The 6,390-nt window shown below is 39.8% G+C and overlaps 1 protein-coding gene across 1 annotated transcript in view; it reads left to right on the forward strand.

Annotated features, from left to right (window-relative positions):
- LOC110291927 (proteasome subunit beta type-1-like) overlaps positions 1–6,390 on the forward strand; it is a 27,178-nt gene that overhangs the window by 628 nt on the left and 20,160 nt on the right. The window lies entirely within an intron of this gene.

The following is a 6,390-nucleotide window of genomic DNA, read 5'->3' on the forward strand; positions in this document are numbered from 1 at the left end:
GGGAGGAAACCGTTCCCCTGCGGAAAGACTGATGTGTGGGTCATATATTGGAGCTGTGGCACAAGTTTGTTTTATTAAAAAGAAATGTGATGTAAAAAAAAAAAAAAAAAAAAAAAAAAAAAAAAAAAAAAAAAAAAAAAAAAGAGTTATAATTGAACCCTAGTTAACTGAGTTGGATTCTTGGAACCACTGTAAAGATCAGAGAAGAGAACCAACTCCATGCATGCGCTATAGCACACACACAGTAATAACAATAGTAATAAAATTTAAAATCAAGCTATTAAAAAAAGAGTTATGATTGAAAGAATGGTACAACTGTGTATTGTTCTCTGTTATTGATTTGCTGATGCTTAGGACTTTCATTATATTCTTTTGTTTAACTAGTATTATAGCATCATCTTTCTCTTCAGACTGAAGTATTTCTCCCAATATCTTCTATAGGGCTCGCTTAGTGGTCATGAATTCCTTTAGCCTGCTTTTACCATGGGGTTTAAAAAAATACATAATTATGACAGTTTTTCTGGGTATATTAGCCTGGCTTGGCAATTGTGATTTTTTAGAATTTGGAAGACATCACTTTATGCCCTTCTTGCTTTCATGGCTTGAGTTGAAAAGTCAGCATTTGTCATGATGAGCCTACGTTTGCATATGATTTGGCCTTACTTCTTTTCAACTTTCAGAATAACTCCTTTGGTCTCTATATTTGATGTTTTAGCTACAATATTACACAAATAGTTTCTTTTTCGTCCTGGCTGTTTGATATTTTTATGTAGCTCATATAACTGGATGGTTTCTTTCCTTAGATCTGGAAACTTTTCTTCTATGTTTAAAAATATTTTGTTAAGTGTTTGAGAATTTTATATGATATATTCTGATCACATTGACCCCAGCTAACTCTCTTAAAACTTCCTGGCTAAATCCCAGTCACCCAAACTTCATGCCCTTTCAAAAAATTTAATAATACATGAACTCTAATTTTTATCGTTAGTATATATATACTTATGGGCAAGAGATGGAACATTGGCTGTAGTATGATTGATTTACCAAGAGCTATATATTTTTTTTGAAGAAAAAATCCTCTTCCCTATAAGCCATCAACTTTCCATAGTTACTTAGTTAAGTGTGGGGCTCATGAGTTCTTTCCATTCCATGTTAGAATATTAACTGCCTTGATCTTATACAGGTCTTATTCAGGTAACCACAGCTACTGAGAATTCATGGGTTCTGTGGTTCTGTCACACCCAGAAGACACCTTTTCTATGAATATCTCCTTGCCTTTGGCTCTTAAAATATTTCTACTCTGTCTTCCATGATGGTTCCTGAGTCTTGGGACTTCTATGATTTTACTGAGAGTATTTTCTATGTCATTTTGTATGAAATTCTTTCCCTTCCTTTTAATTTTTCCAGTTAGATCTATTGGTTTTGTTTTATATGTGAGTGTTTTGCCTGCATATATGTATGTATACCCCCATGTGTGCTTGGTGCCCATGGAAGTCAGAAGAGGGAATGGGATCCTCTGGAACTGGAGCTACTGATGGTTGGGAATCACCACGTGGGTGCTGGGAATAGAACCCTGGTCTTCGGAAAGAACACATGTTCTTAACCACGGAGAAATCTCTCCAGCTCCTTTTTCTCCCTCTTGTTTACCTATAATTCACAGGTTTTGCATTTTTGTGTAATACCAGGGTTCTTAGATGTTATATTCATACATTTTTAAAAGTTTATGGTTGACCTTTATTAATGATAATTCTTTTATTTTGTCCTTCATAGATTGTTTCTATCTCCATATTATCTGTTCTATTGGGGAGTATTTATTTCCACTCTTTCCTTGCTCTATTTTGTTTTTCATTTCCTCCATCATTTTTTCTTCAGGTTTTCCTCAGTATTTCTATCTCTTTATTATACCATTTTCATATCATGGGCTGACTTCCTCATTTCACTCAGCTGTTTGTATTCTCTTGGAAAATATTGAGTCTTCTTTGAATTGTTTTTCTTTTTCTGAGGGGGAAACATATTTATAATTGCTCTTTTGAGTTCTCAATCTAGACTGTTGGCTAAGTTACTTTAATCCATGGTAATTAATACAGGGTTGGTAATTTTGGGAGGAGACACATTTTGTGGTTTTCATGTTACTTGTGTTCTTGCTCTGGGATCTGGGTTATATCATTGCTTAAGATTTTTGCTATTATTCTCTCCCTTTAATTCAGGATGTCTCTCTTCTTTCAGTGGATGTGTTTATAGTGTTCAGGAGAGACTGGGTAATAGTACAGTTGTGGTGACATAGTCATCTGGTAGACTGGTATTCCAGTCTGCAGGCTGTCTTCAGTCTGTCACTGTGGGGTGAGCTTTCACAGCAACAGTCACTACCAGTAGTTAACCCAGTATGACTAAACAGAGTAGTGGGTAACTGGAAGCAGGCACTTGCTAAGTACAGGTTAGTTTAAGGAGTAAAGGATTCCATTAGTACTGCCTGGGCTAATGCATGAGTATGAGAGAAAGGGAAGGAAAGGGTGAGCAATCACAGTAAGGCTGGTGAGAAATGTTGGGTTGTTAGAGGGAAGTAGAGGAGAGACATTCATAGGAATTAAAATAATTGAGACAGAAGAAAAAGTGGGTAGATGTGTGGGAGCTTTGGTTAGCATTAGACTTTTAAAGAAAGGTAAGGATATTTGCCCAGATATTGTAAACCAGATCAGCGTCTGGACTTTGGGAAATAGATAGTAAGAGGAAGGGGTATGAGAGACAGAAAGCATGAAAAGAAAGGAAGGGGAGAGACAGAGACAGAAAGACAGAGACAGAGAAAGAAGAGATAGACAGACAGAGGCGGGGGGAGACCAACTCATAATAAAGAACTAACAGTAAGGATGGTGTTGGCCTCCTTCTGTGCCCTACTGAATGGTATAGATAGACTTAGCTGTGGAGAGAGAGGCAGCTGGGTGGAGATAGAAGATATGGACTCTCTGACAGATGAAGAAGAATGGTAGTGGAAGAGGAGAATGAGATAGAGATATAAGAAAATAAAGTTCCTGACCTGAATGCTGATTTCGTTCTTGTGTATTAGCCATTTGGTCTCTCTGGTCCTGATTTTTACTGTTATCCTTCTTCTCCTGCTTGTGGTTTGTTTGTTTGTTTGTTTGACTGTTCTGTGGGTTGTGAACAGCTCAAGCAAACTGTCCTGTTGAGGTTCCTGAGGCCCACATAGAGCTGTAGGGTGTCTAAAGTGTTTTCATTTCATCCATGTAGCATCACCTCTCCCATTTGCGTACTGACAGTGGCCCTACTATGAAATCCCCTTCGGAGCCTCTTTTGTAGAGTTTTGAATAAGAGTCTTTTAGCCAAGTTGTTTGGGGTAAAAACACTGCCATGATAGCACTGGCTAGCTAGTCCAGTCAGATGGCAGAGGAAGTTCAGGGGTCTGATGGCTGAAGATGTTAATATTGGTCAGGAGGCCGTGGGACTGGAGAAGTAGCTGATGGAGTGAAGAAACATTTGTGTTCTTTTCACCTCCCAAACTATAATCAGCCACTCATGGCTTCCAGTTTGCCATCTTACCTGGAAGCCTATTTTGAAGAATCATCTAATTGCATCACTCTGAGAGAGAAACAGTATTGATACTGACATTTTTGCTTTCTGAACGCATGGATTAGCTCTGAGGTATATTTTCTTTAAAATTCTTTATCTTTAGAAATACAAAACATTAAGCAATTACAATCACAGATTTGTCTGTTTTGATTCATTCGTCACCCGAAACATATTTTTGGATACTTAGCAACCATGGCGCCCAGTAACCCTCTGGCTACGGATGACTACAGTGAGGATGGGAACAGAGAAAGAAAGGTGGAACAGAACCTGGAGTCCAGTTCAGGGCTGCATAGTCTCAGCTTGTTTAGTTGCTCCAGCTATATTGCTTCCATAACCACAGACAAGTTAGGACAATGCCACGGAAATTTGGTTACAAAAGATTAGGGGAAAGAAATTTCAGTGAGACTTCAACAAACACTCTTAATTTAATTGTCTTAGATCATCATTTTACGAACTATGCTTTGTGGGCTCTTTCTTCAGACAAATTTCGGAAACATTATATTACATAAAATTAAGTAGGTTTTCTTTCTTTTTTCTTTTATTTATTTTTAATAGAGGGCTTTGCAGCATTTTTAAAGCTTTAATACCCCTTGTGCCTGAAGGAGAAAAGGAGTATGTTGCATCTTTCTGATTTATCTGACCCAAGAATCATTCTCCTGTGGATCCTATTCTTAGTGCTTGGGGAACAATTGGTAAGAGACGTAGTCTCTCTAATTGGTAAGAGACATGGTCGCTCTCATGGTGTGTCTTTCCTCTTGACAGAACGATATGCCTGCCTGGGTGGCACCTTATATTATGGGAGTGCAAAGTGCGGAGAGGGGTCACACCTACGGATGAAGAAGAGCTTCCAGGGAAAAGAGATCTTAAAAAGGAGAGGGTTGTCTTGTCTGTTCTGAAGGATGAGATGTAACCATCGCCACATTTGTGGGGCACACAAGGGAAAGCTACTCCTTTGCTGCAACTGTCAGTCATTTCATAAAGTTAGCTGAGTGAGGAGGGGGGAAATTGGCCCCAGATACAGAAGCGCTGGAGGAAGCTGAAGGCAAGAGGAAGCACAGATACCCCCATACCAACGATTCCTTCTGTCACCACACAGATGGTAAGCACAATAAGGAGTCATGATATGTGAAGGCCTAACTGTCAATGTGACCAAGGAGGAGTGGCAGAGGTGATAAGGTGATATTCGAGGTCACATTAGCAGTGCCCTTCGAGAGCCCACTTGCCTCTCTGAATGTTCCCTGTGACCCCAGCTTTCTCCCACTTAGCTCTAAGGTCGTTTGAAACTACAAAATCAGAAACTAGATTTTTTTTTTAAAGATTTAATTTTTATGAATGTGAGGACACTGTCACTCTCTTCAGACACACCAGAAGAAGGCATTGGATCCCATTACAGATGGCTATGAACCACCATGTGGTGGCTGGGAATTGAACTCATGTCCTCTGGATGAGCAGTCAGTGCTCTTAACTGCTGAGCCATCTCTCTAGCCCCAGAAACTAGTTTTGAAGTCCATTTTTTGTCTGATTCTTTGAAAATCAGTGACGTCGTTCTCACAGCCACTCATCTAGTTCAAGGAGTGTTTTAAAAATATGAACAGTGAAGGCCTAGAGTTAGTCTCCAAAGGCAGGTGTCTCTGGATGTGTGATTCATTCGCACTGGTTTTAAATGCTTGATCAAACTGATTTATATTTATTGATAACAGATTGGTTTTGTGTTTTTAGATTGCATTCTATTTATTAGCACAACAAAGCAGCTGGTGGATACTATAGTTTGAAAAGTAATCATCGTCCAAACCTAGTATCTGATCATAAAGATCATCTGTTGTCCAATTTGATGTACATAGTCCATGATAGCCCCCAGGTGATTGGTAACTGACCTTTGACACAGAAGAGGCCCAAGTCTGCCATCTGATTACGTTGACTCCCTGGAGCTCTGTACAGCTCTGTCTTCACGTTGGAGATCTAAAGCAGGGCACAAAGTAGAGCTACAGGTGTTGAGCAGGCCTGTGAACCCTTAAGCCTGAGCCCTGTGTATCACACACATTTTTTCCCCTGAGGTCACATTGCAAATGAAAATTGCAAGCAGCACTGTGGTCCATAACAAGTACTGAGCTGTGTGTGTGTGTGTGGGTAGGGCTGAGGGAGAGGAGGGGACGGGAAGGGAGGGGAAGGTGCCTGAGGAGGGGGTGCGCTTCTCTTATGAGACATGAATTTGCTGCAACTCACAAGCACCTCTCAGCAATAGGTCAGAAACAGGGGTTGTCATGTTCCCCCACCCCCACCCCCACAACTGGATGCTTGCATACTTAAAAACAAACCAACAAACAGCGAGTTAAAATGAGTAAAGCAAAACAGTGCCCACTTTGTTTTGGGATAGTCTATGACAGTCACCGTTCAGGGACTTGGCCTGCTACTTTAAGATCTGGTTGGTATATAAACCTCTCTAGGTCATGAACACAGCAAGAAAATGTTACATGAAAGGGCTGGGGATATAGCTCAGTGGTCAAGTATTTGTCTAGTGTGTGCAAAGCCCTGGGTTTAACCCTGACTAAAATAAAATAAAATAAAATAAAATAAAATAAAATAAAATAAAAGCTTCCTAGTGTGCTGCACTAATCCTTTTGTATATAGAATTTTTTTTTAATGATGAGAATATGACATTTTTGATAAGATGTTAGGAAAATCTTTTTCCTCTTTCCTTTCCTTTTTCCCCCTCTCCCCCTCTCCCCCCTTCCTTCCCTTCCCTTCCCTTCCCTTTTCCCTTCCCTTTTCCCTCCCCTTTTCCCTCCCCTTTTCCCTTCCCTTTTCCCT

The sequence above is a fragment of the Mus caroli genome, chromosome 3, assembly GCF_900094665.2.
Source record: "Mus caroli chromosome 3, CAROLI_EIJ_v1.1, whole genome shotgun sequence".
Lineage (NCBI taxonomy): Eukaryota > Metazoa > Chordata > Mammalia > Rodentia > Muridae > Mus > Mus caroli.